This window comes from Mesoplodon mirus (assembly GCF_964341445.2).
Source record: "Mesoplodon mirus genome assembly, chromosome: 5".
NCBI classification, from domain to species: domain Eukaryota; kingdom Metazoa; phylum Chordata; class Mammalia; order Artiodactyla; family Ziphiidae; genus Mesoplodon; species Mesoplodon mirus.
In genome coordinates this window covers 49,884,255-49,908,414 of record NC_138980.1, presented here as the reverse complement: position 1 = coordinate 49,908,414, position 24,160 = coordinate 49,884,255, and the positions used below count along the sequence as shown (strand labels likewise).

General features: G+C 38.5%; 1 protein-coding gene across 2 annotated transcripts in view; it reads left to right on the top strand.

Annotated features, from left to right (window-relative positions):
- The window catches only part of SGCD (sarcoglycan delta), a 539,655-nt gene that overhangs the window by 124,318 nt on the left and 391,177 nt on the right, over positions 1-24,160 (top strand). The window contains exon 1 of one of the 2 annotated variants that reach the window (XM_082620413.1): positions 17,524-17,611. The exons of the other annotated variant lie outside the window; for it this stretch is intronic. The gene's annotated coding sequence lies outside the window, so the exon portion shown is untranslated. Of the gene's footprint in view, positions 1-17,523; positions 17,612-24,160 lie in introns of those variants that run through there. 2 annotated transcript variants of the gene reach the window in all.

The window sequence follows — 24,160 nt, the reverse complement described above, 5'->3', positions numbered from 1 at the left end:
CAATGTTCTAAATGTATTTAAATACAAACTTATGGAATGACTCAAAAAATAATAATCCTGGTGCAGAATTTATCAGTACCTCATAATATCTGAGCACTTACTATGTAAGAGCTCAGTAGGTACTCAGTGACTGTTAGCTATTGCTATGTATGTTGAAACTACTTTTTTTTTTTTTTTTTTTTTTTTTTTGGCAGTACACAGGCCTCTCACTGTTGTGACCTCTTCCGTTGCGGAGCACAGGCTCCAGACGCGCAGGCTCAGCAGCCATGGCCCACGGGCCCAGCCGCTCCACGGCACGTGGGATCCCCCCGGACCGGGGCACGAACCTGCGTTCCCTGCATCGACAGGCGGACTCCCAACCACTGCGCCACCAGGGAAGCCCTGAAACTACTTTTACTCAGATTATTTTGTTAAACCCTTGTACAGTCTCATGAGATGGCTGCTGTTTCTCCCACTTTACATATGAGGACTCAGGATAAGAGGGTTTAAGTATGTTTTCCTGGCTAGGAGTTAACAGTGCCAGGATAATAATCCAGATCTGTCAAGTTCCATCACAGAGCAAAGAGATTCTAACCCCTGCAAATCACAAACATTATGGCAAGTATTTACAAAATTTTCCCCTCATTCAATTTTCCATACTTGGATATAAAGAATACCTTCAAGTTCATGCATTAAAACTAAAAGGCTACAGTTTCAAAATCAAGTAAAGTACTCATGAGAAGTCCTGGAATGCAATGAACTCCAAAAATATCTTCAGACCCCCAATACATTTATTCAATGTGGAAATGTTTTATATTTTGACTTAGGCTCCTTAAAAGTGGAGATTTTATTGATACTAATTATGTTACTACAAACTCGAGTTTGACTTCACCCTTTACACTGAGCTTCAGCGCTGCTGTAGCTCATCTAATAATAGAATCTTTAAGTGTTTCTCTAAAATAAATATTGATGTGAAATTATATCTTAGTGAGAGAGGATTAAATGAAGTGGCTTAGCTTTCATGATCTCTTATAAATATGTTAAATGGAGTGGTTAAAGGATTGACCCATTTCTCTAGCTATAAACGCTTGCCAATTTATTATTCTACGCCCTAGGTCTGGAAATTTATCATTGTTATAGTGATTATTCATGGGCAAGTCTCTTTCCATAGAGTCTTAACGTTGGTCTGAGAAGGTGATTCTATCAGCTCAGCAAGAGAGGTTTTATTTCTCAATAGCAGACTCACACTAACTAACCTCATGAGATTGATTTCTACATTAGAAACACCAGTTTTTAAATTTACAGTGATAAATAAATGTTGCGTGGATAGAGGTGGCTACATCTACTCTCCCTTTAGGAAGATATACATATGAAGAGGGAACTTAATGAGAAAGATAATTAATGTACTTGAAATCAAAACAAAAAGAGTCTGATAAAAAGAATCTCTTAACAGCATCAGGCTAAGTCATCCCAACAGAGACAGTCTTGTCAGTGGTACCAGAGGTACTCAAAGTCTTCCCAACGAAGATCATAAATGCCTTGAGAGTAATGAACCCCATCTGTTACATCTACTGTTTCTCTAGTGCCTTACATGGAACAGCCAAGAGTGGAGTCCAAGGCTAAGAATCCTTCTTTCAGTGCTTGAGTGAACTCTGCCTACTTTTTCCCTATTGTGACTCTCCTTTCTTTGCATCCGTGGATGAGCTTTTGGATGCTACATTCTCCATTAGACGTGCCAGCATAGTATAGTTAGAGTTGAATATGCTGGTCTGGTAACCAGTCTGTCTTTTTATGCTGATTTTTGCATTTCTCTTCTCATCCATTTAGTGTTTATGCTTCTTCTTGCTTCCTGATTTTGGGAGTGAGCAGCAAAGTATGTCACTACAGCCACTAAGTACGTTTTACATGAAGTCTATTTCTAGGAATCTATTACATCAGCACTCCATGCTATGCTCTAAGATAGGATAATAATGCCATTCAGCCAGATTGGGCCCAGTATGTTACTTTTAACAGTTTCTGCTAATTACAAAAGATGAGGCTCAGGATATTAAAAGACTGTTGAAGTTGATCAAGATGGAAGCATTGGGGGAAATCGCCTTGCCATTGAACCCTGTGATGTGATCCACTGAAGTTACAAAATGTTTGACTTCCATACATTCCAGCAGATACTTAGTGAGTACTTGCTTTGTTAAGGGCAGGATTAAACATATATATGACAATTTTTCTTGTATTTAACTTAAATGGTAACATTTTTCTTTGGACCTGTGCTTTAATTTTTTTAATTAGTCTTATCTATCTCTATTTAGTTTTTACTAACATATACACAGAAATACTAAAAAAGAAATTCCTGATTACTTAAGAGAAGGTAAGGAGAAAAGTGGATAACCAGACAATGCATCTTAGAACAATAATTGTATTTCAGGAAGTGATTCCCAGCAGAAAACACCCAAGTGAGTGAAGAAGTGATACAGTGAGTCATATCCTGCAATCACAGTTACTGGCCCCAGGAGGCAACATAGATATCAGAAAATATGAATCTGTTGTCCAGCTCCTATACTACCTCTCTACAGGACTCTGGCCATGTCACTTCAGGTCTCACTTTTTCATGGAAATAATGAAAAGATTACCTTGATAACCTACTGTCTCATTCTAGATCAGAACAGCACACCATTCGTGAACTTTAATAATTATGTAAAATTCTCTCATCTTCAATCTACTGCAGAAATGATACCAGAATATTTTTTAGCCTGTTGATGTGGTTTGTGCTTTATTTTTTCCAGATTTATTGAAGTATAATTGACAATAACAATAGTATATATTTGGGACTTCCCTGGTGGTCCAGTGGTTAAGACTCTGCATTTCTACTGCAGGGGGTGTGGGTACCATCTCTGATCAGGGGAACTAAGGTCTCACATGCTGCGTGATGCAGCCAAAAAAACAATTGTATATATTTAAGGTATACAACATGATAATATATGTTATCATTTCACAATGTGTGTGTGTGTGTGTGTGTGTGTGTGTGTGTGTGTGGAGAGAGAGAACACTTAATATCTATTCTCTTAGCAAATTTCAAGTATACAATACAATATTGTTAACTGCAGTCACCATGCTGTCTATCAGATCCTCAGGACTTATTCACCTTATGACTGAAAGTCTGTGTACTTTGACTATTATCTCCCCATTTTTCCCCATCCCCAAGCCCTGGCAACTACCATTCCACTCTCTGTTTCTGAGAGCTTGACTTTTGTAGATTGCACATATAGGAGAGATCACATAATATTTGTCTTTCTGTGTCTGGCTTATTTCTCTTAGCATAATGTCCTTCAGGTTCATCCATATTATCATAAATGGCAGGATGTTCTTCTTTTTTGTGGCTGAATAATATTCCATATGTATGTATTTACACACACTCATATCATGTTTCCTTTGTCCATTTATCCATCTCTGGGCACTTAGGTAATTTCCATACTTAGCTATCGTGAATAACCCTGCAGTGAATACAGGGGTGTAAATATCTCTTTGAGATTCTGATTTAATTTCCTTTGGACATATATACTCAGAGGTGGGATAGTTAGATCATGTGGTAGCTCTATTTCTAAACTTTTATTGAAGCTCCATACTTATTTCCGTAATAGCTGTACCATTTTATGTCTCCCCTAACAATGTACAAGGGCACCCTTTTCTCCACACCCTTCCAAATGCTTGTCGTCCCTTTTCTTTTTTCATAATAGCCATCCTGACAGGTGTGAGGTGATAACTCATTGTGGTTTTGATTTGCATTTCCCTGATGATTAGTGATGTTGAACATCTTTCATATACTTGTTGGCCGCTTGTATGTATTCTTCGGAAAAATATCTATTCAGGTCCTTTGCCCATTTTTAATAGTGTTATTTGGGTTATTTTGTTTTTGTTTTTGTTTTGCTATTAAGTTGTATGAGTTCCTTATATATTTTGTATAGTAACTCTCTTAGACATATGGCTTGTAAATATTTTCTTCCATTCCATAGCTTGCCTTTTCATTTTATTTATGGTTTCTTTTGTTGTGCAGAAGCTGTTTAGTTTGATGTAGTCCTACTTGTTTGTTTTTGCTTTTGTTACCTGGGCTTTTGGTATCAGATATGTGAAATCAAAGACCATTGTCAAGGAGGATTTTTCCCTATGTTTTCTTCTGGGAATTTTATAGTCTCAGGTCTTAAATTTGTCTTTAATCCATTTTGAGTTAATTTTTTGTGTATAGTCAAAGAGAAGGCTCCAATTTCATTTTTCTGCGTGTGGATATTCAATTTTCACAGCACCGTTTATTAAAGAGACTATACTTTCCCCATGGTGTATTCTTGGCACTCTTGTCAAGGATTAATTGACTATATAAGTGTGGACTTATTTCTAGGCTCTCTATTCTCTTTCATTTTTCTATATATCTATTTTTATCCTAGCACCACACTGTTTTGGTTACTGTAGTTCTGTAGTTAGTTTGAAATCCAGAAGTGTGACACTTCCAGCTCTGCTCTTCTTTCTCAGGATTGCTGTGGTTATTTGGGGCCTCTTGCAGTTCCCTGTAAATATTAGGATTATTTTTTCAATTTCTAGGAAAATGGCTTTAGAATTTTGATATGGCCTGCACTGAATCTGTAGATTGCTTTGGTTAGGATGGACATTTTAACAGTATTCTTCATATCTGTGAACATGGGATTGGGATTTTTCCATTTAGTTGTGTCTTCTTCAGTTTCTTTCATCAATGTTTATATTTTTTCAGTGCACAGATCTTTTATTCCTCCTTGATAAAATGTATTTCTAAGTACTTTTTAAAATTCCTTTTCTGATAGTTTGTTAGTGTATATAAATGCAGTTGATGTTTGTGTATTGACTTTTGTATACTGCAATTTAACTGAATTTTTTGGTGAAATCTTTAGGGTTTTCTGTATATAAAATCACATTACCTGCATAGAGACTTTTATTTTAAAATAAAAGTCTGTTTAACTTTTTCCTTTCCAATTTGGATGCCTTTTATTTATTTTTCTTGCCTGATTGCTCTGGCTAGTACTCTCAGTGATATATTGAATTGGAGTGGGCATCCTTGACTTGTTCCTGATCTTTCAGCTTTTCACTATTTAGTGTGATGTTAGCTGTGGATTTGACATATATGGTTTTTATTATGTGGAGGTGCATTCCTCACATTGCTTCTATACTTAGTTTATTGAGCGTTTTGATCATGAAAGCATGCTGAATTTTCATCAGATGCTTATCCTTATATCAACTGAGATGATTATATGTTTTTTGCCCATCTTTCTGTTAATGTGGTGCCTAAGTTTCATTTATTTGCATATGTCAAACTATTCTTGCGTCTCAGCATTGAATCCTACTTGATCCTGGTGTATGATCCTTTTAATGTGCTCTTAAATTCAGTTTGCTAGTATTTTGTTGAGGATTTTTGCATCTGTGTTTATCAGGGATGCTGGGCTGTAATTTTCTTTTCTTGTAGTGTCCTTATTTGCCTTTGGTATGAGGGTAATGCTAGCCTTGTAAAATGTGTTTGGAATTGTTTCCTCTTCTTCAATTGTATGGAAGAGTTTGAAAAGGATTGGCATTTATTCTTCTCTGATTGTTTGGTAGAATTCACTCCTGAAGCCATCTGGTCCTGGAATTTTCTTTGTTCAAGGTTTTTGATTACTGCTTCAATCTCCTTACTAGTAATTACTTTGTTCAGATTTTCTCTTTCTTTGTGATTCAGTCTTGGTAGATTTTATGTTTCTAGGAATTATTTCTCTCTTCTAGGTTGTCCAATTTGTTGGCATATAATTATTCATAGTAGTCTCTTATGATCCTTTGTATATCTGTGGTATCAGTTGTAATGTCTCCTCTTTGATTTATAATTTTATTTATTTGTGTCCCCTCTATTTTTTTCTTTGTTAGTCTAGCAAAAGTTTTGTCAGTTTTATTTATCTTTTCAAGAAAAAACAACTCTCAGTTTTGCTGTTCTTTTCTATTGTTTTTCAGCTCTCTATTTATTTCTTTTCTAATCTTCATTATTTCCCTTCTTCTGCTTTGGGCTTAGTTTGTTCTTCTTTTTCTAGTAACTCGAGTATAAAGTTAGGTTGTTTACTTGAGATTTTTTTTCCCCTGATGTAGACATTTATCACTGTAAAGTTTCCTCTTAGAACTGCTTTGCTGCCTTCCATAAGTTTTAGTGTGTTGTGTTTCATTGTTGTTTGTCTCAAGATCCTTTTTAGTTCCCCTTTTGTTTCCTTTCTTGACCCATTTGTTGTTCAAGAGTGTGTTGTTTAATTTCCACATATTTGTGAATTTTTCAGCTTTTCTCGTATCATTGATTTTTAGTTTCATAACATTGTGCTCAGAAAAGATACTTGATACGATTTCAGTCTTCTTAAATATGCTAAAACGTGTTTTGTCACCCAACATATGACCTATCCTGGGGATTGTTCTTTGTACACCTGAGAAGAACATGTATTCTGCTGCTGTTATGTGGAATGTTCTGTGTATGTGTGTTAGGGCCATTTGGTCAATAATGTTTTTCAAAACTGCTGTTTCCTTATTAATCTTTTTGTCTGGATGATATATCCATTGTTGAAAGTGAGGTATTGAAGCCCCCTACTACTACTGTATTGCAGCCTATTTCTCCCTTTAGTTCTGTTAATACTAGCTTTATGTATTTAGGTGCTCCAATGTTGAGTGCATGTATATTTACAATTGTTATATCCTGTTGATAAATAGACCTCTTTATCAGTTACAATGACCTTTTTTGTCTCCCGTGATGGATTGTGACTGAAAGTCCAGTTTGTCTGATATGAGTATAGTTGCTTCAATTGTCTTTTGGTTACCATTTGCATGGACTATCTTTTACCATCCCTTCACTTTCAGCCTATGTGTCTTTAGGGTTTTTCATTTTGTGGTTACCATGAAGCTTACATAAAACATCTTACAGTTATAATGGTCTATTTTAAGCTGATAACTACTTAACTTTAATTGCATACAGAATCACTCTACTTCTCCCTCCCCCATTTCATTCTTTTGATATCACACTTTACATTTTTCAATATTGTTTATCCATTAACAAATTATAGTAGTTGTAGTTATTTTTAATACATTTGTCTTTTAACTTTGAAACTAGAGTTAAAAGGGATTTATGTACTACCATTACAGTGTTAGAGTATTCTGAATTTGACCATATGTTTATCTTTACCAATGATTTTTATACTTTTATTTTTCATGTTGTTACTTAGCATCCTTTCATTTCAACTTGAAAAACTCCATTTATTATTTCTTATAAGGCAGGCCTAGTGGTGATAAACTTTCTCAGCTTCTGTTTGTCTGGCAATGATGGGATATTTCTTATTACTAGCAATGTTCATTATGTTAAACATTTGTTAAGCATCTATTTTATGCCACACACCATGGTAGTTGTGGATTTGCTCAACTATGTCTCTGTCACATGTATAAATGAACTCCTTTTAAAGAACAAATGATTTGAAATATATTTTCTTTCCTTGGCAGCTTTTAATTTTTTTGGTATACATTTGTCAGGTTTTGGTGTTGAATTTTGAGACTTGGCCTTTCATTTGAAGCAACACTACTTGTTCAGAGGGCTTATAATTAGCTTGGGATTCCTGAATCCAATTGTTGTATTTTGTATCATTGAGCACTGATGTGATTGTAAAAATAAAGATGAGTGATGCTATCATTTTTTCAAGTACAGGTTTTACTTATTTCTGCCTATCATGGAGTGCCTATCATGGAATCTGGCCCCTTTTTATTGATCAATAAATTTTATTTCCCAATAAACATCTATTTCAAGAGTTTAACTTTCAGCAAGCTGTAATACAATGAGAAATTGTGAACCAGAATGAAATTTTGGAAGACTTGATCAATGTTTTGTGCTTAAAGGAAAGAATGCCTGGAACCATCTATACCAGTATTTGCTTTGCACTGTTCAATTAATTTCTTTAGAAAAGATATATTTGCAGTGTGTTTCATTACTAGTCACATTACATTATCAAATGTGTCAGTTCCTCCTCAAAGTAATGACTTAGCTTGAGAATCCTTCACTGTGTACTATGCACATATTTGAATTTCCAAACAGTAAATGACTTTAGCTTAGACATTGTGTCTGGCTAATGGAGATTTCTGAAAACTGTGGGTCATTGATTTGTCCCTGAGCCAAACTTCCTGGTCCAGATTCCCTCCAAAAAAAAAAAAAGTCTCTTCAAAGTCAACCAGATAATTTTGCCCTTGGCCCTTGAAAAGCAGGATTGGATTTGCTCTCTCTGTTTTGAAGAGCCAAAGCAGGGTGAGTGTCATTTCCCATCAGGTATGATTTGTGAAATGAACCTTTAAATGAAAGGTTGGCATAATGTTACTGTTCTAATTGTCTGCCATTAGTTGAATTCAGCTGGTTTGGGCTTGTATATAGCAAATACTTTTTCTATTCTTTGGTTAAATATTGCCTCTTCATATTTCTTAAAGAATATTCTTTTGGCAAGGTTATGAATATATCTTGAGTGCCCTATCATCCATAGTTTACAATGAACTTTTGTTTGCCTACTACTTTTTCTCAGTTCCTTAACTAGCCTACTCAGTTCATTTGGTGGAGATGGAGTTGATTTCTTCCCTTTAGTTGCCAGTGTTGTTCTATGAGCCAGATACAGCCCACAGGAGGGTCTCATACCCCTGGTCATAGGAATTTGTTCAGGGATAAACATGTGGCTCAAGCTGGAATACCTACCATCGTTTCTGGAAAAGATCTTTTATTTTCCCTGTGAAAGTGAGCTTGGGACCACCTGTGGACAGCTTACTATCCAATGGAGAGAGAAAAACTGAGAATGAAGCCTGGACAAGAAGGAGATAGAGCCTTGATTATATTTTAACTGCTACATTCCATCCCACCATAAGATCCACATGGGGTTACAGTAATATGATTTAGGAACCTCCACTTTTTTTTCTTTAGGCTGATTTGAATGAGTTCTGACTGCTGTAACCTAAGGGGTCCTGACGAATGCGTCTCTTTAGGCTTTTGCCATAACTGCTTTGTGCCTCTGTATATATGACTACATCTCCACTCAGCCTGCCCTCTCAAGTGACCAGCACAGCAAATCCTGTACTCAATAATCATAAGCATTCTACTGTAACAGAGAAGAACAAACCTGACTCCATATTGGATCTATTTATTTAGCTCTAACCCTTGTGCCCTGTCGCCTGTGCTTTGTCATGCTGGCTCTGCCCCTTTGTAGAAGAATGTTGCCTACAGCCTAGAACATGCATGGTAGCCCATTCTCAAGGCTTTGCCCTTTAAAGGTATAACATTTTTCCATTACTCTAGAGACAGAAAGTTTCAGAACAGAGAACAACCTTTGTCTTGTTGGAAGTTTAGAGGAATATTTTCACCAGACCTAAGAGAACAGCAGCAAGAACAAAGGATTCTGGCACCAAAAGTTTGTAACAACCTGCCACACTCCCTTCCCTTTTAGTACAAAACAAGTTTGGACTCTACTTTGGGTAAGATGGTTCTCTGGGACACTAGTCCTTCATCTTGTTGGTCTGTTGGTTTTCTGAATAAAGTCAGTGTTCCTTGCCCCAGCCCCTCATCTCTCGATTTTTTGGCCTATCGTGTGGTCAGCAGTACGAGCTGGGACTTGGTAACACTACCTTGTACCTCAGGCCTTACAGGCTTTGCCAGGCACCTGACTTGGTAATTTCTCATGGTCTTTTAGATAAACATGTGAATAGCTTATTAGTTTCTGAAAATATTTACATCTTATAGGAGAACTCAGTATTCTGAGTACAATACATTATTTTAACATGTCAGAAGGATTAAATTAAGTTTGAAAACTCAAGATTGTTTTTTAAAAAAATGGTGTTACATGCATGTTCCTGCACTTGAATTAAAAAAAGAAAAACTGCATTCACTTACTTAAAAATATCTTTTGTACACTTCCTACAAGCTAGGCATGGTGCAAGGAACTAGGATACAGTAGTGAGCAAGCAAACCTAGTTTCAGGCCTCATGGAGAATATTCATTTTCTATCAGGAAAGATTAACATCAATCAAATAAAAATACAAATAAATATATAATCAAGTCTATCATGAGTGCTAGTTTGGGGGTATATATAACAGGGGATTGTTGGTTCTGGGGTTCAGATACCTGAATCCTAGAAAAAGTGATAACAGAGTATGAATTTGAAGGTTGAATAGGAGTTAAGTAGAAAAAAACATGAGTGGAGGTGGCATCCAGGAAAAAGCAATGTATTTTCAGGAGAGAGTAGCTTTTTTGTAGATTCTCAAGTGAAAAGATACATGATTTCTTTGAAGTGCTGGAAGAAGGGAGACTGGGAGCAGATGAGACTGAAGAGGTAGACGAGGGACCAGATCAAGCCAGGCCTTTCAAGTCTCAGTGATGGTGGACGTCTTTCCCTTTCAAGCAATGGTAAGCCATCTAAGGATTTGAGCGCACAGAGTGACACAATTGGATTTATGTTTTAAAAGTTAAGCTATCGGGCTTCCTGATGGCGCAGTGGTTGAGAGTCCACCTGCTGATGCAGGGGACACAGGTTCGTGCCCCGGTCCGGGAAGATCCCACATGCCGCAGAGCAGCTGGGCCCGTGAGCCATGGCCGCTGAGCCTGCGCGTCCAGAGCCTGTGCTCCGCAATGGGAGAGGCCACAGCAGTGAGAGGCCCGTGCACCGAAATAAATAAATAAATAAATAAATAAATAAATAAGTAAGTAAGTAAGTAAGTAAATAAATAAATGTTAAGCTATCACTGTAACTTAGTGATTATTAAGTCTGGCTCATGTTAGAATCATTTTGGTTGAGGGTGGGTGGAGCTGAAAACAAAATTACCATTACTCCTATCCCATTCCAGTAGAATCAAAATCTCTAGGGTGGGCTCCTAGCTCTGGTTATTTTAAAAGCTCCCTTCAGATGATGCTTACATAAATCTAGACTGGAGAATTACATATGTAAATAAACCATATAGGAGATGTAGCTTAATAAGAGTACCTATGCGAGAGAGGCATTTGAAACTGGCTTCTCAGTGTGACTTACAGTGACTGTTGGCCAAACCTAATATTATCATGAATCGCATTAATAGAAGTGTTCTTCCTAAATGTGAGAGGGAGTTGTTCCTCTGCGCCCAAATTAGCACACCTGCAAAGTTTGTTCACCTCTCAGTACCAAATTTTAAGAAGAAATTAGCCACACTGAGCCATTCCTAGAAGAAACCAATCCAGATGTTACAAGGAATGTAAGCCATAATGAGGATAAATGATCCACTGGGACCAGATGTGTTTTTTTTCTTTTTTAAAAAAATTTTTGGAAAAATATTAATTTTTAAAATTTTTATACCATTTTTCAAGGTCACTTTCCATTTACAGTTATTACAAAATACTGTCTGTGTTCCCCATGTTGTACAATACATCCTTCAGCCTATTGTACACCCAATATTTTGTGCCTCCCGATTCCTCCACCCCTATATTGCTCCTCTCCCCAACTAGTAACCATTAGTTTTCTGTATCTGTGAGTCGGTTTCTTTTTTGTTATATTCACTAGTTTGTTGTATTTTTTAGATTCTACATATAACTTATATCATACAATATTTGTCTTTCTCTTTCTGACCTATCACAAAGCATAATGCCCTCCTCCAAGTCCACCCATGTTGCTGCAAATGGCAAAATTTTGTTCTTTTTTATGGCTGAGTAGTGGTCAGTTGTGTGTGTGTATCTATATATCACATCATCTTCATCCATTCATCTGTTGGTGGACGTTTAGGTTGCTTTCATATCTTTGCAATTTTAAATAATGCTGCTATGAACATTGGAGTGCATGTATCTTTTCAAATTAGTGTTTTTGTTTTTTTTGTTTATATACCCAGGAGTGGAATTGCTGGTTCATATGGTAGTTCTATTTTTATTTTTTGAGAAACCTCCATACTGTTTTCCACAGTGGGCACACCAATTTGCATTTCCACCAACAGTGTACAAGAGTTCCCTTTTTTCCACATCCTTGCCAACATTTGTTATTTGTTTTTTGGGTTTTTTTGATGATAACCATTGTGACAGGTGTGAAGTAATATCTCATGGTAGGTTTTTTTTTTTTTTTTTTTTTTTTTTGTGGTACGCGGGCCTCTCATTGTTGTGGCCTCTCCCGCTGCGGAGCACAGGCATTGGACGCGCGGGCTCAGTGGCCATGGCCCACGGGCCCAGCCGCTCCGCGGCACATGGGATCCTCCCGGACCGGGGCACGAACCCGCATCCCCTGCATCGGCAGGCGGACTCTCAACCACTGCGCCACCAGGGAGGCCCTCATGGTAGTTTTGATTTGCATTTCTCTGATAATTAGTGATGTTGAGAATCTTTTCATGTGCCTTTTGACCATCTGTATGTATTCTTTGGAAAAATGTCTGTTCAGCTCTTCTGCCCTTTTTAAAATTCGGTTGTTGGGGTTTTTTGTTACTGAGTTGTATGAGCTGTTCATATATGTTGGATATTAATCCTTTATTAGTCATATCATTTGCAAATATTTTCTCCCATTCAGTAGGTTTTTTTTCATTTTGTTGATGGTTTCCTTTATTCTGCAAAAGCTTTTCAAATAAGTTGCAGGAAACAAAATTAATATACAGGAATCTGTTGCATTTCTAAACATTAACAACGAACTGTAAGAACTAGAAATTAAGGAAACAATCCCATTTACCATCACATTGAAAGGAATAAAATACCTAAGAATAAACCTACCCAAGGAGGCAAAAGACCTGTACTCTGAAAACTGTAAGACACTAATGAAAAAAATTGAAGATGACATACACAGATGGAAAGATATACCATGTCCTTGGATTGGAAGAATCAATATTGTTAAACTGACCATACTACCCAAGGCAATCTACAGATTCAATGCAATCCCTATTAAAATACCAATGGCATTTTTCATAGAACTAGAACAAATAATTTTAAAAGTTATATGGAAACACAAAAGACCCCAAATAGCCTAAGTGATCTTGAGAGAGAAGAACAGATCTGGAGGAATCAGGCTCCCTGACTTCAGAGTATATTACAAAGCTATAGTCATCAAAACCATATGATACTGGCACAGAAACAGGCATTATAGATCAATGGAACAGGATAGAAAGCCCAGAAATAAACCCACACACTTATGGCCAATTATTCTATGACAAAGTATGCAAGAACATACTTTGGAGAAAAGACAGTCTCTTCAATAAGTGGTACTGGGAAAACTGGACAGTTACATGTAAAAGAATGATATTAGAACATTATTTAACACAATACACAAAGTTAAACTCAAAATGGATTAAAGACCTAAATGTAAGACTGGACACCAAAAAATCTCCTAGAGGAAAACACAGGCAGAACACTCTTTGACATAAGTTGCAGCAGTATTTTTTTGGATCCGTCTCCTGAAGTAATGGATGTGTTTAAATTGTAATCAAAATAACTCTTTAAAAAAGGATGATTTAGCATCCTGTTTTCAAATAAGTCGAAAGTTTTATTTATTCAAAGCTTAAATATGAGGGCCAAGTACTTACTCATCTTAGATATTGGCAAAAAGGCAGGAGATGATGCAGACAAAAACCCATGTCTCTGTGGAGTTTATATGCTGCTTTAGAATGAATTTTTCTCTTTCATGCAATCCTTATGATCAGAATTTCTAACTGACCTTTATGATCAGCAGCTGCAGCATCTGAATGTGCTACAGGGAGGTATACTTCAGTTGTTAGTTTTAGAACATTAGAAGTAGAAATCTCTGAAAAGCAGAGAGATCAATATCTATAAAGGAATTCCAGCCAGAATGGCCATTGTAGAGAGGATTCAGAATCTAATGGCAAGGATTAAAAGGTATAGGAGGAAGGAGACTAGTCTAGTGATCTAGTGTAGTCTAGAGTCCTTTACAAAACTGAAAACCAAATAGATAGTATTAAATAACAGCAGTACCGATATAGTCTGAGCACTTACGGTGTGCCATACACTTTGCTGAGTGGTTTATTATGTGTTATCTCAGATAAGACTTATAATACTCATTATACAGATGAAGAAAGTGAAACAGTGTCAAGCTGTAACTTTTTAAAGTTAAATACATGGGTCCTACAAATATCAATATAAAATGAAAGTATGTCGAAGATTTTATTTGACTCATTAACTATGAGGGAATCAGTATGATGGTAAGACTGATTCTGAGACCATTTAAGGAGCTCCTTGTTCATAGGTACATTAATAAAGAATGTTAACAAAAGATCGCTAGACTAGATACAAAACCAGTGAATATCCTATAGGGCAATAGACTATAACATTTGGGATTATATTTTATTTTTTCAGCATTTTATCAATGATTTGTTTTTTTTTCTTATTTTTAAAAAATTTTTATTTTATATTGGAGTATAGCTGATTACAGTGTTGTGTTAGTTTCAGGTGTACAGCAAAGTAATTCAGTTATACATATGTGTGTGTGTATATATATATATATTCTTTTTCAAATTCTTTTTCCATTTAGGTTATTACAGAATATTGAGTAGAGTTCTCTGTGCTATACATAGGTCCTTGTTGGTTATCTCTTTTAAATATAGTAGTGTGTATATGTCAATCCTGAGAAATACTATGTATCTTTAACAGGCAAACTCTCCAAGGTAACTTGTAACTTTACTATATTTGGGATCTTTATTCAGTTGTCAATAGTGAATCAGATAAAGCACATTTCCCTTAAATAATTCTTGAGAGGGCATGTTAAACAATTGCCACACATGACTTTGACAGAATGTGACTACCTTTTGGTCTAATTTTCAAGTTTTGGATAATTTTTCTTAACATTAGAAGACGTAAGTAACTTTTTAGGATTTTCCAGCTAGTAGTAATGAACTGAGTCTCATACGGAGGTATCCCTCTTCAAATATCCACGCTGAAATGAGTCATGTAGCTAGTTTTTGGAGAGACATCAAAGCAGCGTCCTTTGGATTACATCACCATTTTTCTGCCTTTATATAAAATCTGACCTTGTTTTTCCAGTTGTTTTATGTTTGGGTTTTTTGTTTTTTTTTTTTTTGCTGTTGTTTTTTTGTTTACCAAAGCATTTATAAACCACTTAAAATTAAAAACTACCCCTCCTCTTTGTTTTCCCAAAAGAAGCTGGGCACCCCGACATGATTAATAAGTAGTGTGTGGTTCATTAACCACTTGCTATGATTGCCTCTGAAACGAAGGCTCTGGAAACCCAGATAGGAATCTGATTCTTTAGAATTTGTAGCCACTGTTTCCTCAGTAAGACTTCTTCCTTGACCTACAGGATTTTTATTTTGTAATTGTTGCTGTTAATTTAGGACATTGCAGTTGCCAAACCTGGGAATTGCAATTGTTAATGGTCTATTTTTAGAATGGTAATCTTGAGCTCTTAAGGTTTGGCAGAAGCTCCAGTTCTCTGCAAATGGCATTTTGTTCAGCCTCATGTAACTGACTGCAGATTTGGTCTGACTGTTTACCTTGCTGGTGAGTTAATCTTGAGGAAAGACTTCAGTGTTAGGTGTAGTGAATAAATGAAAAATAGCTGTGTGGTTGGCTAATGTTCCAATAAAGCATTAGGACACCTGTCTGTGTTTAAGGGGGGTAGGCCCCTACTGTGTAAAGGTAACTTGGCAGAAAACTTAATTAGCCAATCAGATAGTTGATTCTAGGAACTCAAAACTAGATGTGAGAGTACAGTTTTGCTTTTTGGTGAGAGGAAGGGTCTGATTTTTGCTCGATTCAATAAAAGGAAAAGTAAACCAAAATTTATAGGCACTATAATAAGCACTTTGCATGGATTGTCTCACCAAATTCTGTGAGCTGGATTCTGTTATTACCCCCATTTTACAGATGAGGAAACTGAGGTCCAGAGAGGTCAAAAGAACTAATCAGAATTCACAGCCAGTAAGAGACAGAGCTAAGATTAGACCCAGACCATCTGATTATAAGCCTTCTCTTGTGAAGGTTAGATGATGTGGCCTTTCCCAAACGATGCTGGGAAAGAGAAAGCACATGGAAAATTCACCCAAATCCTGCTTTCTAGCGTCAGTTCTAACATTAAGAGTCTTTGCACCTCTGAACAAGTCATCTCATCTGTGTGGACCTCCATTTCCCTGTGTAAAATAAAGGGTTGAAACAATTTGGATCGGATGGTCTCTGGGGTTCCCTCCTCCTCTAAAGTTCTTTGATTCTACAGTTGTGTCCTGACCTTAGAGGTGCCCATGCTCCCTTCCCCACAGACAGATAGACACACTGCTTCCCAAGGCAAAAATTGAATCCTCCTGAAAGTACCCATTGCAGTTTGATGCTAAACTCCGGATCCTACCAAATCTATTATTTACAGCAGTCCCTCAGGAACACACAGTACTTTTAAAATCTGGCAAGCCAGTTCTTTAAAATAAGTTGCAAGCGGGATATGATTTCGAAAGTAAAATATTAATACCCCCCAAACAGAAAAGAATAAAACTCAAAATAAATGAGGCTTTCTCTTTAAATCATCGTTTTCTACAATGTTACCTTGACAACTTAGCTTTGGCTCTTTAGAGAGGGGGTTTTCAGTGTAGGAGAAGAGGGGTGTCCTCTTTGTATCTTTAGAAATTTCCTCCGCATTTTATGGAAAGAGGAAATCTCAAAAGTACTACACAATCCAGCAGAATGTACACGGGACATCTTGATGGAGGGTCATCCAGAAGTAATCACAGGTGCAGAGAATTATGACACATTCTGATTGAAGTTACCTTCTTTTCTCCTTTCTATTTCCTGTAACCACACCACACGTTGCAACAGCCTGCAAAATGTTACATTTGGGGACCAGCTCACTTAGAGAGCAGAGAGCCACAAAAGTCTGAAAAATAATTGTATTATTTTTAGTGGCAGTAAGAGATGCACACATCAGGTTGAGGGGACAACTCAGAAGTACTGAACCAATCTGGAAATGCTAAAAATATTGTTCCCCCTCCAGCAATTGAACCTTTGAGCAAAGACAGAGGCACCAGCAGGGAGGAAGATCAAATGAGAGTTCCTATCTCTCAGCTGTAATTGGCTCGTTATCAGGACTGGCAAGAGTTGGGTTGGGGTGAGGGGCTAACAGGGGTCAGCTGGGGGCTGTCAGCAGAAGGAGGAAGTTGGCAAAGGGCGGCGTGGAGCAGGGGAAGGAGACTCAGCTCCAGCATCCAGCACCTCAGAGCAGAGGCCGCGTGGAGAATGACTGAGAAATCAGTATTAGTTGTAGAAGCCGTTGCCTTTGTGGTTGTGTGAACCCAGCAGCCCCCATGGGCGCTGGGGCAGGGGAGCGAGTCTGTGCTTGACACACGTGTTTCCCATTGAGAGCTGAAGCCGGCCCAGTAGGTGGGAGTTGGCCTGACAAAGGCGTATTGAAGTACAGGCAGAGTACGGTTTCAAAGCAGTCAGAAAAAGCACGGGAATGCTGTTCAGGAAATTCTTCAGGCATGGGCAGGGACTTGGCTGCAACTCTGCAGTTGGAAAATCTGACTGGGGCAGCTTCTGAACACAGGCTGGGCCTGCTCAGCCTCTGCAGGCCGAGCGGCCGCCCCCTTCCAGCCTCTCCACACGCGCCTGGATCGTCGGGGATTCTCTTCAGCCGCTTTGTGAAGCAGATGAGAGGTAGGGAACTGCTCGGTTCTTGCATTTCCAGGCTTTCTCTTCGCTTTCTAAGCCTGCTGTTTGTTTTGCAAGTACTCTGTGTGTTTGTGTGTGTGTATGGGGGGCGGCGCGTGGGGAGGTTATGTGTATGTGTATGAACAAGTTAGAACTCCCATCACTTCAACATTTGGTGTGGGGTTGTCATCTTTTCTTCCCTCAGCCCCCTTCAAGAGGTGATTTTCGGCAGGGCGCTTTGGAAAGTTAGGGTTAAGCTGGCAACACGACTGTGAAAAAGAAAAGTATGTGAACTCTTGTATTGTCACCCTGCTCCAACAGTCTGCAACTTTTCTGTGGGGAAGGACAGTTCGTTGGCAGGAAATATAATTTTAGATGAAACTGTCTGTGTTCTTTGCTTCATGAGAATTTGGAGAGGGGCATTTTTAGCAGAAAATGGCTCTCATTTTAGAGGAAATCGGCGTTTGAAGTTTCTATTTTGGATCACACTTTCAGAGTGTAGGAACAGATACGTGTATATGAGTTCCTGGCATCTTTTATTATTATGTGGGATTTCGACTGTCATTAAGGAGCTCAGTGATATATTTGCCTAGAAATATGCCGGATCAACATTTGTAATTCTGTTTCTAGAATAATTTTCAATCTTTTCTGAATTGCAGGAGTAACTGGCAGTTCTTCCCTCAAAAAAAAAAAACTTCTGTGTTTTATGAAGTATTGACAACTAAAGAGTCACAGCAATTTACTCAAAATCATTGTTAAAATAGACATATAATAATGTGAATTTTATTTCATTGATCAATTGATTTTATTTTACACCTTACTGAAAAGAGTGATTTTTTTTAAAAAATCAAATTTTGGATAATTCTTTTTCATACATATCAGCTATAATGCATTACAGATTTTTACCCCTCCCCCGAAAGATATATCTAATTCTGTACTTAACATTTAGAAAATACGTAGTATAATATAATTGCACTTAAGAACACTGTTCAGTTCTGAAAGAGCTGGACTCAATCTCACTACAGCTTTGTGATTACTGGCAGAACCATCAGCGACAGCAGTGGTGTTTTCTAAAGGGGCCTTGGCCAAGAGTCTGGCTAGGGAAACAGATGAATGAATGGGTTCTTGGCTACTTCTTGAATAGCAGAAGAATGGCTAGAACTCTTAGGATGGACCTCAGTAAAATAGGTGTGCATTTACTTTGGTTCTAAAATCTCTCAACAAGTAGCTGATAGTAGAGAGTTAGATGAATGGGTGAATAAAGAGTGGGGGGGCTGGACTTTTTCATATCTTTATCTGCGTAAGACCTAGGATAAGTGCGCAGGCATTGTGTTTTGTTGGTGGCAAGTCAGCCCTCTCAGCCAGCAATTTTATTTTCACCACAGTTTTGCACTTGGAGGAGGGAATTAGGAAGTAAGTGACTTATTCTGAGAGATGGCACACAAATATCTTCTTCATGAATGTCATCTTTGGGTTGGGTTGGGATGAAGAGGGTTTGGGAACTGTTGGACATGGGATAAAATAGGACAGACAGTGACTACACTTGGGTTGCCTATGGAGTGGGCAAGATGCCAAGAGATTAGGAAACAACATGAACCACAGCCAAACACACTGCCAGTGAAAAAGGAGACTGTGAGCTCTAATTTCATACTCCTCTAAATTTAGTGTGCGTTGAGCCTTGAGCAGCAGAGCAGGCGTGAAATAACAACTTCAGGTTGCAGGGGTACGAACAGCATTGCCTGAAACTTGGAAGAAACTCTATAGTTTCCCTCTTTTAGAAGTATAGGAGGGGAAAATCAAGTTCCCTGGACATTTGAAAAGGAAAAAAAAAGAGGGGTGTGGGAGGGTAGAGAAGAAGAAATCTAGGGCAGAGGTACAGGCTACAGGGAGGGAGGAGTGGCCACACCACAAACTGGGCAGCAGGGGCAGAGGGAGATCTGTGCACAGGAGTGAAACATACATACTAGAATAGCAAAGCCCAGCGGGCACTGATTGGTTCACCTTGAAGTGTGTGGCTAAACCATGGCCTCAGTGAGGAGAATTGTTTTACCCTCTTCACAATAGAGACCCCACAGTCAGTCTGCCCCACTGTGCCTTCTGGAAGCAATCAGAAAGCACATTTTGTAAGAATGGCATTGCCCAAGGGTTCAGATTTCCTAAGTGAGGAGGGAGCAGGCTCCTAAGGCCTTATTTTTAACCCATATTTGTTCCATCCAGAGATATATGTGCTGGGAGTGATGAGTGAAGGAACCAGGTGGAGATGGGGGAGGGATGGCAGTGAGCATAGCTTGTTCTGTGCTCTACCTGCGTACACTTCATCCTTAAGACAAACTTTTGAAAAGGAATATAGAATGATACATATGCTTTATTTTAATGCATGAATTTATTTAATTTTATTTCTTTTTTTAATTTTTAAAAACCTCCAGGGGCACATACCGCATTGTTGATGAAAGTATTTAATATTAATTTCATAAGGTGAGGAGGTTCATGGAATTATGGATTTGACCATCTGGAAGGGATTAGGACCATCCTGTAGTCCAGAATTTCTTGAGTTGGGTAATAAAAAGACTGCTTTTAACAGGGTGAGGGAAAAGATCCATGCCCCCATTGTTGATTTAACTGCTTTTATTATACTGCTATTTAAATATGTACAAACCAAAAATACCCACCTAGGTAATCACCTCTCTATTTTAATCATTCTTTAGCCTCTATAAGACTAAAATAAATTTATGAATTAAATACAAAGTAAAGTAATAGTATTCAGATTATCAACATTGTTATTTTAGGTAAAAGTTGCTTTACTGGAATTTAATAAGGCCTCACCATGAACATGGGACTGACAGTTATCTGGAGATTATTTTGATTCTAGACACGCATACTCTTATATCCTGGGTATAGACTTGATTCTTCCATGACTTTTTTTCTCTTCAAATGTACCTGCATTTGCATGCCATGATGTCCTTTGATCTGCACCTTGAAGGAATGTTTCGTTTTGTATTATATTACACTCTGCTCCTTCTTCTATTCATGACAATTAGAATCAAATCACTTATTGCCAACATGATTGTACACTGAATACAAATGCAGACACCAGAACTGCATGGTAGTAAGCCATAGGTCATGAACTGGGTCTGCGTTTCCTAGGACAAAATTTGGGTAAATAAAATAAGTACATCAAAAGAAAAGAGAAAGAAAAGCACAAGAACAAATTTGGCAGAGAACTCTCAGAGTCCTGAGAAAATCTGAGAATCCCTGGTGCCTTGGAGGCTCTACCTTAAGAGGTACCGAGTTTGGCCAGTTCTGGTTCCATGGAAGAAGCTCTGCAGGAAAGAGGAAGGAGGAAGGAATGGCTCTGGAAACACTCCATCCATTTTTCTAAATAGCACAGCCACTTTTATTTGTTTCACATATTAGGATTTTGCAAGAGATTTCATTTGAAAAGAGAGTTTTAATGCTGTATCAGTAAAGGTTGCATTTGGCTGCAAGTAATAGAAACCCTTCCCATAGAGTCAGAAAATATAAAGCCTTACTTTTTGTGCATATAGATGTAGACTACACCTGGACAGTCCAGGACTGCTGCGGCAGCTGAGCGATGTCCCTAAAGACCACAGTTTCCTTCCTGCTCCACTGTCCATTTGTTCATCTCCATGTGTCATGTTCAAGTCAGGACAAAGGTGGCAGGACATGAAGGGGAAAAATACTTCTCCTCATGAGCCTTTGCCCCTTTAATCAGGAAGGGACACCCTCCCACATAAACCTCCCCTCACTTCTCAGAATCCACACCCAGAACTGGGTCATGTGCCTACTGGCCCCATGCAGTTTCATTACCAGGATGGGTGGAGGTCCTCTGGGTATGGAATAGGAGCCCACAGATCCAGATCAAGAGTTCTAGCACTGTTCTAAGAGTCCATTGCTTCTATTTTAAAGAAGTGAACACTGAGACTAGAAAAGTTGTGTTACCTGCCTAGAGAACACAGGCGTTCAGAGACAATGGCAGTGCTTCTTGTTCCTTGACTCTGAGTCTGGAGTGGACTACTTGTTATGAGTGTTGGCTTAATAATGAGAGCTGAGTGATACTTTGGAAGCCATGCTAGAGAAAGTACCGTAATAGAGTCTTAGTATTAGAAGGTCCCTCAGAAATCACCTGGTTCCATGGTTTCTCAAAACCTCCTGAATCAGAATTTCTGAGATTAGAGTTGGGGAATCCCTCTATTTTTAAAAACTCCCCAAGTTATTCTGTTGAAGCCAACCAGACACTGGTCCACAGAACTGAGTTGGTTTAATACTGTTGGAGTTAAATCATTATTTACTACAACAGTGCCATTTATAGCATCACTGACAGATGTCAGCCAGATGTGTCAGTAATTCGTTCAGTGATAGAGAACCTCACTGTGCCGCGAGGCAGCTTGGGGCATTGTTTCTCATCTCCAGCCTCTTCAGATTGGGCCAAATTTGCATCTCTGTACTTTGTAACCCATGGCCATTGTCATATTCTCTTAAGGCACTTTTGAGGGTGGTAGGAGGACCCGGTACAGAAGTGAGGTGAAGAGAGGGAGTAAGGGTAGTGGGGGTCAGAAGCCTTGGGATACGCTCTGAGTCCACTAAGAGCTGGCTCTCAGTTCTTCCATCTGTAAAATAGGATGAGATGCCTGTAAAGTGGTTTCTCTTTCTCGTTTTCTATGGTTTTTGTTATTCTCAAGCTCTCCCATTTCTTGATGAACGTCTTGAACTATTTCATCTCTCCCTTATCTTTTCCTGAACTTTTCTTTTTACCCTTCTCTGAACACATTCCAAGTAACCTCCTCCTGACAAAAATACTGTTCCCTGAATTCAGTTGCACTCATCTGACAAGGGCGTGTTCCATGAACAGGACACTATACATGTGTGAACCAAAGGGGCAGAGGGTGATTGTAAGTGAGAAGCAGCCCAGTAAGAAAGAAGGGTGGAAGGTGGGATGATCTTGTAGCAGAAGGAGAGTGATTACATTGTGAAGTGAGCCCAGGCTGCGAGGCATACAGACCTGGACTGTGACCCTGGCTGTGTGACCTCGGACGAGTTACATCCTCTTGGTGAGCCACAATTGTATCATCTTTAAAATGAACATGGTAGCATCTACCTCGTAGTATGTTGTGAGCTTGTGCTTAGACTGCCCTTAGCATGGTGCCTTGCACACAGTAAGGACTTAAGTATGTCAGCTGTATATGCTTAGCATTATCTCAGCATGAGGCAAACTGACAAAGAATGAAATAGGCGGATCAGATGATAAAATGAAACATTGAGACAGTCAGCAGAGGAGGGTTTTATGCTGAGTGATCCAGGTTACTTTTTCTTTGTTGCCTTAATTTCTCTGAAGATTCCACTGTCCTTTTTCTTTCACCTTTGCTGCCACACAGAAAGGTGGTCATCTTTCTTATGGCTTCAGATTTCCTTTTGTCAAGTGTGAACTGCCTTCTGTAAAGGAAGGCATGTAAGCTGTGGCCTGTTGAACAGGTCTGCAGGACTGGGGGAGGGACGTGTCACCACGGTTCACTAAGTGTATAAATCCTGTGAGATTGATTTGCTCAAAATCTTTACTCGTGGTTGTCCTAATGGCGCTCCGGGTGCGTAGGTGGATATGGAAGCAATGGCTTTATTCTTTTTAACCAGTAATGCAGTGGCACCTATTACAGTGAGCACAGTTTCCTGATAAAAACCATTTTGCTGGGGATTAGAAATTTCCTCCTTGTTCAGACCACGGTTCTTTGCCAGGGTGACAGGATCGGACTCTCTAGTGATTTCCCTGACTTCTAAATAATATATTTCAGAATTCCTGGAAACCCTGACATTATTTCCCAGGGTCAAAATATTTAAGCACTGAAACTACTCTCATAAAGCTCAGAGTAAATAGATAAGTAAGTAAATAAACATCAGAGAGAGCTCCTTTCTCCAAGCAAGTCATTCCACACCACCCTGTTGCCTCCACTCCAACTGGGTTTGTGGTCCTGGGCCCATGTAGTCAATGAAAGAAGGTGCTTCAAGCCTAGAGATGCCTGTCCTTTGCTTCCTTTTCTTACCTGTACTTGTCTTCTCTCCTCTCTAGTATTCTCTACTCTTTCTAGCTCTTTCCTTCTGTGTTTTTATTCCATGCCCTCTTCCTGTTGCCAGTTTCTTTTTTCTCTTATATTTGTTCAAGATGTTTACCAAAGTCATCGACTTCCCTCAGTGGGCAGGAGGGTTGGCAGTAGACCAGAGTCTGGACAGCAGAACTTTTACCATGCAATGATAGACATTACCTCCTGGGCTGGCTGTGACCTTCAGAGGTTTGTGGCCTCCCTTCTGTTGCTGATGAAGCTAATCCTGGTATTTCCCAGGCCGAGGATGCAAACACCTGGTCACAAACTGGCAATCCAGGGCTGGCCTGTGGACACATTTTGACTCATGAAGAGTTTTTTAAAAATCGACTTAGTTACAAAGCATTTACATGTACTGAGATATTATGTACAAATTTAGATATCTAGATTATCTAGAAAAAACTGCAGAAGGGTATCCCTGGTCTGATTTCTCATACTGTAGCAG